The following is a 10,629-nucleotide window of genomic DNA, read 5'->3' as shown; positions in this document are numbered from 1 at the left end:
AAGGCAGTGGTCAGAAAATTTTGGCATGCGGCTCGCCAAGGTAAACACTCTGGTGGACTGGGCTGTTTTTTTTACCTGCCGCATCTGCAGGTTTGGCTGATTGCGGCTCCCGCTGGTCGCGGTTCGCCACTCCAGGCCAATGGGGGCGGCAGAAAGCGGCGTGGGCCGAGGGATGTACTGGCTGCTGCTTCCTGCTGCCCCCATTAGCCTGGAGCAGTGAACCGTGGCCAGTGGGAGCCGTGATTGGCCGAACCTGCTGATGAGGCAGGTAAAAAAACTGGCCCGGCCCACCTGGCGAGCCACGTGCCAAAGGTTACCAATCCCTGCTCTAAGGTATTAAACCTAATTCAATAAGGTTTAACTTAATTCAATAAAAATTTATTCAGAATATTGAAGGAAATTATCATCTGTCATACCTGGACACCCTTCTCTGTCCATACTCTTACTAAAGGTGGAAGTCACATCTCTTTTAGGGACATGACTGAATTCAGATACAAATCAGTCACCATTTTATTGGCTTCATGGGATTTTCTTGGAAGTAACTTCATGAACACAGAATCTGCTAATGCACATGCAGAGGACTGTAAATCTTAAACTTACCCTTTTGCATATTGCTTTTGTCTTTGTGGTAGGACATTCTCAGGACATCTTTAAAGATTAACTCTCTCTTTTATTCAGTTAATTTTCTGAGATATCCCTTTAAGTCCATCAGGATTTAGTAGATGAAATTCTCTTCTACATGAATCCAAGCACTCCTATTTTCAATATAAAAGTCTTTGAGCTTTCAAAATAGTATTTTTAAACTTAAATGATTTTTAAGGACAGTCTTTAAACATGAATAGTCATCAAAGAAGTCTGTCTCCTCTTTTTAACAATCCTTGATTGTAATCTTTCTGAGCTGGGTAGGGAAGGTACTGAAACTTTGCCAAATATTTAATTAATTCCCCAGTTAATATAAATATATGATACTCAAATGACTTCTTATAGTAGTAAGAATTGTAGCAAGATCATTTGATTCCAGAATGGTACATAGAACATCTTACTATTCACATAGGAATGGTATCAGTAAGTTATTACCTTAAATGCAAAACATTTGCAAATTAATATCACAAAAGAAGCTGTGACTGAGAGTCCACACTGAGATTCTCAATTTGGGCAAACTGCAAAGAATAAGGCAGACAATCTCCAAAACTGGGTTAGTCTACTAATTAGATTTACCAACCCAGTAACAAAACAGCTTCTGTAATACTTTTCTGATGACCAGGAAAGTAAAATACAGTTCCCTCTAAGCAATACAGCCTTTGGCTCTCATCCAGACAGCCAAGTCTATATGGTGAGGGTTATTCAAAACCTTATTCACCATATTTAAAGTTCTTCCAGTCCCAAGAGATCAGACACATTACTTACCGGGTCAATGAATATTTCAGATCTTACCCAAATACACTCTTACAGCCAAATTTATTAACTAATCTAAGATTTATTTAAAAATGAAAAGAAAAGAAAGAGCTACTTTGGTTAAAAGATCAATATACATACAGATATGAATAAAGTTATTCAGTCAGTATCATAGCAGAGATGGTGAAGGTGCTGGCTTGTAAAAGTCCTTCTAGAATCAGTTCAACAGGTTATAGTCCAATAGACAGTCCATGTGTAGAGTTTGTTAAAATTCTTCCATGAGAATTTGGAGGGATAGTCCAAAGCTCACTTTACAGTTCTCTAGCAAGCTGAGAGCATCTTGATAGCAAACATCATAGCCGGGACCTTCCTGGATGAAGAATAGGGAGTGTATATTGTTGCTTTGAAGCTAAACTTCTATTTCCTATGTATACACAGGTAAACTAGTGGTATTTAACACAAGGCAATTATAAATTCATACTATCAAGGCATTCCATTATGGCACAGACATTTTAAGATGAAGACAAAGTACAGTAAGTAATACTATTTCCTGCAATATCTTACGTCTTTGATTTTAAGGTTAAATGAACCATTGGCATGCGTAATATAACGTAGCTAAGACACAAAAGTGAATTAGTATCTACCAGCTAATCTGGTTACATTGTTAACTTCTAACAAGACAAAGGTAAATGCAGACAAATACAATTAGTATCTACCTCTAATTCTATGACAATACAAGTTTACATTTCAAAGAATTTAGTCTACTTAACATGACTTTGATATGTAGCTACAAGAAATGGCATTGTTTGCCATTTCAATACTTCTTGAATATGTTCTTAAAGGTCGATTTTGGGTCATTCAGCCTGCTGGCTGTTTAACTTTCTCTGACTCAGTGTCACAGAAGCTTCTAGCATTTCAAGCATTTAAGAGAAACAGATTTTGACCTTAAAATGGAAACAAGAAGTTAGAAGTAAACATTTCCAACTACCATATTTTCCTTAAAGTTAAGTGAATGAAGACTTAAATCAGGAGTGGGCAAACTTTTTGGCCTGAGGGCTGCATTGGGTTTTGGAAATTGTATGGAGGGCTGGTTAGAGGAGAGATGTGTGGCCTGTCTCCCATCCCCCGCCCACACTTCTGGCCCCCTGATTGCCCCCGCCCAGACTCCTGGCCCATCCAAACCCTCCTGTTCCCTGATGGCCCTCCTGGAAACCCTGCCCCATCCACCCCTCTGCTCCCAGTCCCCAACCCCCCGGGACTCCCGCCCCTGACTGCCCACCGCCACCCCATGCAACTCCTCTTTTCCTTCCTGTCTGCCCCCCCCAGGATCCCTGTGCCATCCAACCATCCTTTCTCCCTGTCTCCTGACTACTCCTGGAACCCCTGCCCCTGACTGCCCGCAACCCCATCCAATTCCTCCTCTCATTCCTGACTGCTCCCCTGGGACCCCTGCCCCATCCACACACACCCTACTCCCTGTCCCCGACCCCTCTGGGACCCCTTCCCCTGACTGCCCCCCTGGGACTCCTGCTCCCATTCAACCCCTGTTCCCCCCCTCTGACTGGCCTGACCCCTATCCACACCGCCACCCCCTGACCACCACCCCAAACTCCCCCGTCCTCTATCCAACCCCCACTATCCCCTGCCCCTGGCTCCCTGCACCCTGCTTGGAGCACCGGTGGCTGGTGGCGCTGTAGCGGTGCAGCCCAGCTGGAGCCAGCCACGCACCGTGCAGCAGAGAGCACCAGGTCAGGCTGCAGCTCTGCAGCTGCCCTGCCCCAGGAGCTCACAGCTCCATCACCCAGAGCATTGTGTTGGCAGTGCAGTGAGCTGAGGCTGCGGGAGAGGGGGGACAGCGGGGGAGGAGATGGGGCCCAGCCTCTCGGACCAGAAGATCAGGGGCCAGGTAGGAGGGTCCAGTGGGCCAGATGTGGCCCACATGCCATAGTTTGCCCACCTCTGACTTAAATCTTTATAAGAAAAGATACAAGGTGGGTGAGGTAATATCTTTTATTTGACTAACTTCTGTTGGTAAAGGACATGAGCTTACAAAGTTCTTCTTCACAGCTGAAATGTACTGTCACAGATAACTACAAGGTAGAACAGATTGTTTAGCATAAGTAGTTAACACATATTTCAAGGGACCAGTCAAGATGAAGTGACCCGGTAACATCCTTCCACTCATGGAGTTGTGGGGGGAAGGAAGGGCAGGAAAAGTCAGCTGTTGGGGGAGTTTGTTAATGGGTTATAGATTGCTGTAAAGAGCCATAAATCCAGTGTCTCTATTCAGTCCTTGATATTTAATGTGTAGAAAAGTTATGAATTTAAGCTCCCAGTCTTGTCTTTTGAATGTGTTGTACACATTTCCTTTGAGGATGAGGACTGATAGGTCAGATATTGAGTGATTGCTTTGTGAAAAGCATTTACCCACAGGTGATGGGGTGTTTTTTGTCTTTTATCATTTTTCTGTGTGAGTTTGTTCAACGGTGTAGAGATTGTCCGGTTTAACCCACATAATTGCTATTTGTTGGGACAATTAGTGCACTGGATGAGGTATACTACATATTGTTATAGACATGTCTAGGATCCATGGAGCTTGAAAGGTGTGTTATGGGGCAGGGTGTGGGGATTGATCATTATAGCAGTGGAGATATGTCTGTACGTTTTGCATCTGTTATTGTGGCAGGGTCTGAGTTGGTGTGTTCTTGTCTGTGGGGAAGTTGCTTCTGGCATTGAGCTTGAAGAGGTTGGGGTTTTTATGAAGGTCAGAAGATGAAATTCAGGAAACATTTCTTTCAGGATGCAGTCCTCATCAAGAATGGGTTGTAGTTGTTTGATGATATCCTGTATGGGTTCCAGTGTGGCACGATAGGTGACAACTACAAGTGTGCAGTCAAGAGGGGATTTTATATTTGTACTGAAGCAGATTCTTTCTGGGTATTTGGGTGGTCCATTCGATGAAGAAATCTGTTTCTCTGGTGGAGTGTCGTTGTTTGATGAAGGGAGTTTTGTGTGTGTTAAGGTGTATATCCCAGACTTTCTCTTCTGAGCGTATTCTACCGGGCACTCAAATACCACAGAATATGCTCTGATGAGCAAGGCAAGGATATACACAAAACTGATTATCTTCACAACTTCTAAAAAGAGAGAGGTGTCCTGCTTTTTGAGAAGACACTCCCGTTTGACTTTTAATCAAACATTTCCCTAGATTACAAGCTATAAGAGCTTCACTCACAATTCTCAATTAAAATTTCTCCCAAACAATCTATGCAAGGCAACATTCACAACAACTAATATTGAAATAGATCTTTCTAATATGGCATAAAACTATATAGACTATTAAAGCAAAAATAAAATTCTAAAGCTGCATTACAGCCTGTGCAATCAGACCTAGAGGTGATAAGTACAGATTTATGGCCAAGGAGAGGCATTCTCCTTGAAGATTTTTGTGCCTATCACTTGCTGGGAGAAAACAGATATTTGCTAGGAATTCCTTTAACTAGTCTGAGCATTTCATTTAATAAAATAAGCAATGAAAATATAAGCATGTAATCTATTATTCTCCAGTCATCATATGTATTCAAATAATGACAAATATTTCCTAAAATTCAGAAAAGGCAAAGATAGGTTTATAATAACATAAAATCTAAATTATTATAATTTTATTAATAATCATTTTGCATCAGTTTGGAGGCCTATCCCCTACATCAACCTGGACTGAGATCAAAGTAAAAGGAGTCTTAACTCACCCTTATTTTAAACCTGAACCTGTCTTATTGTCTGAGCAATTACAGTTGTCTCCTGTGCTTAATTTCCAAGAGAGAAGTACATTTACTTGAAAGATTTGCACAGGATCTTCCTAACCAGAGAATGAGATACTTGGCCCAGGGTCTGAATCAGTGTATCTCCAAAGTTGTTAGATTGTAATTGTTAGGCTTTTGGACTAGTCCTTTAAATATCATTTTAATATTCCACTACTTCCTTCAAGAGAACCTCCTTGCATGATCCATTTCTAGTCACAAGGTCAGCTGTTGAAAAGTTTGGTAAAAAAAAGTATGATAGTGAGCTTGCTGCTATTAATTGCTGCAGGCTCTCAAGAAATTTATGAATTGCTTTTTATCAATTAACCAGTGTATATTTTCATATGTAAGCAGAGTCAGGATGAGCTCTACCCTGACATCTGGTAGAAAGAATTTCAGAGAGTGTATTTGCATAGGCACACCTACCCCATCCCAGGCTGCCGAGCTGTGGGACTGGTTTGTGACAGAAATGACTCAACCTCAGTTGAGTGGTACTTGCTAGACAAGGGACATGGGTTCCAAAACCCATGATGAAGAGGCTGGGGACAGGTATCTGTGCCTTGGTTGGTATGCAGTTCTCCTCACAGAGGCACCATTCCACTTCCTCCTCTCTTTCCTAGGTGGAATGTCGATGAGTTTTTTTATCCTCATTAAGATCTATGATACAGTTACTGAGCTGACTCACTTTGGGCTAAATTGTGCACTTATTTACTGGGGCTTTACCCTACTAGTGAGCTGAGATCACTAAGAGTTGAAATCACTAAAGAGCTGAATTCTGAGCTGAGAGCATGAGTGCTGTTGCTAATAGTTGGGGACACTGAAGTGCTTATTACTGCGGAACAGAGCAGCTGGTGGAGTGGAGCAGTTTGTGGGGACGGCTGGAGTGGATCACGGGACAGCTGGTGGAGCAGAGCGGCTGGCAGAGCGGAGTAGCTGTGGGACGGGTGGAGCGGTACACAGAGCGAGCAGAGCCGGGCAGTTTGCAGGGACAACTGGAGCAGCTCACGGGACAGCTGGTGGAGCAGAGCAGCTGGTGGAGCGGAGCAGTTTGTGAGGATGGTTGGAGGATCAGAGTGGAGAGGCTGGTAAAGCGGAGCAGTTCGTGGAGAAGGTGGAAGCAGAACCCACAGAGAGGCAGGGCAGTTGGCCCCGGACCACGTAAGGTGCCTCTTTCTACCCAGGCTGGGGGGAGGGACCTCTGCAGATAGACTCTGGAACTTTGGACCTGCACTGACCCAGGACAGAGACTTTTGGATTGTGGGACTTTTGGGACTGTGGTTGATTTGGGGGGTTGCTGGACTCAAGAGCCCAGGGAAAAGGACACAGCCCAATTTCCTGGGGTGGGTCTTTGCTCACGGTTTGGTCTAGGAACTCTAGTTGAGGTATTTTCCCAATTTAGTGCTTGTTGTTTATCTCATGTAATTAAACCTTTTCTGCTACACCGAGACTCTGTGCTTGCGAAAGGGGAAGCATTGCCTCTTTGAGACACCTAGGGGTGTGTGTAAGATTTTCCCAGGTCACTGGGTGGGGGCTTGAGCTGGTTTGGCATTGTGTAATTGAAATGGAACCCCTGGATACTGAACCCGGCCCTTGTTGCTGCCAACTCAGAGGGCCAGAAGGGTTACACATATATTTTATCTCTTTAAAAAAGCTGGATTTTGTTTATTAACATCTACTTGCTTTGAAAGGAGTGATCGTTTGGGATCCTACTAATTTATCCACCTCCCTAAATTAAATTGCATTTGCTCCTGTGTGTGCGAGTATATTTTTTCTTTCTTTCTATGACCTGAGTTCAGCATTTAATTTATAGTTGACTTATGCTTTTAGCATACTCTACCTACAAGACCTGTGCTGCTAACTGGTTTGACGTTTTCAAAAGAGTTATTGATTTTGTTATAACAGTTACAGTACATTTAAACCAAGACCTGAGTGATACCCGCTTGCTTATATGTGAATATGTAATATGGGTACTCAAAAGTAATGGCAGTTAGTAATGGGCAAACTTTAAAAGGTTCAGAAGTTTGGTTCAATTCTGATAAGTACACAAATCTTTGCAGGCTTATCTGAACTTTGAATCCCTGAGGTCTGCAAAAATTGGGTCTGGAAAGCTTATGAGAGCAGATTTTCTTCCTGGTTCCAGATGGACTAGAAATAGAGTGAAAACAGTTTTTCTTATAGTATTTTAGTACTTCCGCTTCCTTTTCTATAAAGAACCAGAAAATGCAGAGGAAAGCAAAATTAATGGTAGTAATGACAACAAATAAAACCTGAGCTAGTGAACAGGAGACACATGGGAAATTTGCAAGGGAGTTGAGACAAGAAGCGTGAAAGCCAATACACCTAACATTCTCTAAACTTAGGTCAATAACCATACCCCCCAAAACAAACAATATTCCTCTCCCCCCCCACAAAAAGCTGCAAGAGTAAAAAAATACAGTCAGAAGTCCATCAGCAGAGTGAGAACTATCTAGTTTATTGCACTGCATGCAGCATGTATGATTACCTGCCTTGTGGGCATGTGGCATGTGTTCAGTGTAAGGAGCTCATGGTCCTCTGAGGCTGAGTATGGGCTCTTGAGACCAGAGTGGCTGAACTGGAGAAACTAAGGGAGACAAAGCAGTCACAGATGATACTTTCTGGGACACTTCCAGTCTGAAAGCCTCTGTACCGTTGGCGAGGATGAAAGTTTCGGGGATGTAGATTAAATTGGAGCTGAGGGAAATAATCCTGTAGTTGGGACCCTTCTTCTAGATGATGTCATGGTATCCTCTTGCAGTGAGGATTCCTTTCTTGGGGATACCAGTTATTGGGAAGAGACAGATAATTGTAATACAGGATTAAATCATTAGAAATATAGATCGCCTGGCTTCTGACAATGGGGAGAACTGCATAGTGAACTGTTTGTCTGGTGTAAAGGTTGCAGATCTTCCAAGACATCTAGACAGAACTTATAGGCAGTGCTGGCGAAAAGCAGGTGGTCATGGTACATGTAGGTACCAATGACATAAGGAAAGTTAGGAAAGAGGTCCCGGAGGCCAAATTTAGGCTTCCAGATAAGGGATTAATTCACCTTCATAGTAGCAGTCTATTTTATCTGTTTCTCAAACTGGGGTTGCCACTTGTGTAGGGAAAGCCCCTGGCAGTCAGGGCTGATTTGTTTACCACCCTGTCCAGCTGATTGCGGCTCCCATTGGCCCCGTTTACCGCTGCAGGCCAATGGGGACTGCTGGAAGTGGCGGCCAGTAAGTCGTTCGGCCTGCACCTCTTCCAGCAGCTCCCATTGGCCTGGAGTAGCTAACCGCAGATTGGTCAGACCTGCGGATGGGGCAGGTAAACAAACCAGCCCGGCCCTCCAGGGGCCTTTCCTACACAAGCAGCAACCCCAGTTTGAGAAACACTGATCTATGTTATGTGAAAAGGAAAGTTTGAGCCTCTTGATTTCGTGGTATTCAAATAACATAGGACAAATTAGCTTGGAACTACCTTCATTCTTTACTGCAGAAACGTATATATCCCTACTCATATTCCTGCATAAGCCAATAAGAAAAGGGTCAAGATTCTAGATATGCAGAATGTATGAGGATCACAGTTTTACAATCCCATTACAAGATTTAAAATCTTTCTAGTTAAGAGTGATCCATTGACCTATTTCTCTTCTCAATTAATGAAGTCATCTCAAAAGAAGGATGCCATTTCCTTTTTTTTTTTAATTAGTTATTGTGAACAAAATCTTGAAGAATGTACTTACAAATAGGTAGAAGGTAAAGGAACTAAATTAAATATTTGCTTTGAGTTCTCTTTTCCTATTTTCTGGGAATAGATGCTTTAGGGAGATCACTAGATACTAAAATCAATGCTGATTTACCTAAAATATATTGTATATGTTTTCTCAGGTTTAATAATTAGAGTATGTTGCTGATTAATTGTGTTTTTAACTTCTTTGCTATGTAATAAGAGGTTTCATAATAATAATTTTATGCTTGGCTAGTGAACAGTAATTGTGCTTCTGACCTTTTCTCTTAATCCAAAGGTCTTCCGCATTCATAGATTCAAAGGCCAAAAGGGTCTACTGCGATCATCTAGTCCGAACTCCCATATAACATGTACTGTAGAACTCCCCAGAAAATCATCCAATCTTGATTTAGAAGCTGTCAGTGATAGATACGCCTCTACAACCCTTGGCAAATTATTCCAATGGTTAATTCTTTCACAGTTAAAAAAAATATGCCTTATTATCAGTCTGAATTTGTCTAGTTTCAGCTTCCAGCCATTGGATCATATCATATCGTTCTCTGCTAGATTGAAGAGCCCATTGTTAAATATTTGTTTCCTATGTAGATACTTATAGTCTGTAATAAAGTCATCCTTTAATCTTTTCTTTGTTAAAATAAATATATAAAGCTCATGAGTTTATCAACGTAAGGCATGTTTTCTAATCCTTTAGTAAACCTCATGGCTCTTCTCTGACCCCTCTCCAATTTATCAACTTCCTTCTTGAATTGTGGGCACCACAATTGGACCTTGTATTCCAGAAGCAGACACACCAATGCCAAGCAGAAAAGAAAAATAACCTTTTTATTTCTATTCTAGATTCCCGTTTATGCATTCCAGGATCTCATTAGCTCTTTTGGCCATTGTGTCACAGTGAGAGTTCATGTTCAGCTGCTTATCCACCACAACCCCAGATCTTTTCAGAATCCCTGCTTCCCAGGGAAAAAGAAAAAAATCTTCTTATTGTTCTTAATCTCCTGGTCATAGATTTCTCCTTGCGTTCCTTTGCTTCCCTTATCATTTTCCAAACTTCGGATTTATATTCATTACTATATTTGAAGGATACATGGAGGAGAATGCTGGCTTTGTAAATGTTTAGCCACATCATGCATATGGTGTAAACCCCTCTGTATGAACATTGTGTTTGAGAAAGAAACTGGTTGGGGTGCAGACAGAGCCAAGAAGCATTGCTGTACTCAGCATCATTCCGTGGGAAAGGGAATGAAGATGACATTAAATTGTTGTAGATGTTAATGCATGGGATTCACCATGGGATAGGAATGCACATTCATGGTAGAGAACCCAATAGCAGCATAGTAAGGAAGCGAGATGTGCTATTAGTGAGGAGAGTGGACAGTCTCCTGCTCCATAGGTCTCATCTGCAGGCTTTGGGTCTGCTTGTTCCTGGATTCCAAGCCTATTTGGAGTTAACAGGCCCAATCCAAGACTGATACTCCAGGGATGGCACTTGTTACCACATCACAGTGTCAGAGAGCCAGCTGCAGTAGGGCCAGTCTCATAAAAACACATTGGAAACAGCTGATCCTAGCAGGGGTTTACTGATTGATTTCACTTACGGATTGATTGAGGGCATGCTACTACTTAACTCAGAAACAGACAGAGCTCACGGACTGCTCAACACATTCCATGCTTGCATGGTTCC

At 42.3% G+C, this 10,629-nt stretch overlaps 1 long non-coding RNA gene across 1 annotated transcript; it reads left to right on the top strand.

Moving 5' to 3' along the window:
* The first annotated feature begins 6,031 nt into the window (after positions 1–6,031).
* LOC142046335 (uncharacterized) lies at positions 6,032–6,634 on the top strand. Its single transcript, XR_012655245.1, has 2 exons — positions 6,032–6,254; positions 6,314–6,634. It is a non-coding gene; the product is annotated as an uncharacterized LOC142046335 (long non-coding RNA).
* Positions 6,635–10,629: the final 3,995 nt, after the last annotated feature.

This window comes from Chelonoidis abingdonii, chromosome 1, assembly GCF_003597395.2.
Source record: "Chelonoidis abingdonii isolate Lonesome George chromosome 1, CheloAbing_2.0, whole genome shotgun sequence".
NCBI classification, from domain to species: domain Eukaryota; kingdom Metazoa; phylum Chordata; order Testudines; family Testudinidae; genus Chelonoidis; species Chelonoidis abingdonii.
Note: the sequence above shows the minus strand (reverse complement) of the source record. Positions and strands in the feature narration are given on the sequence as shown.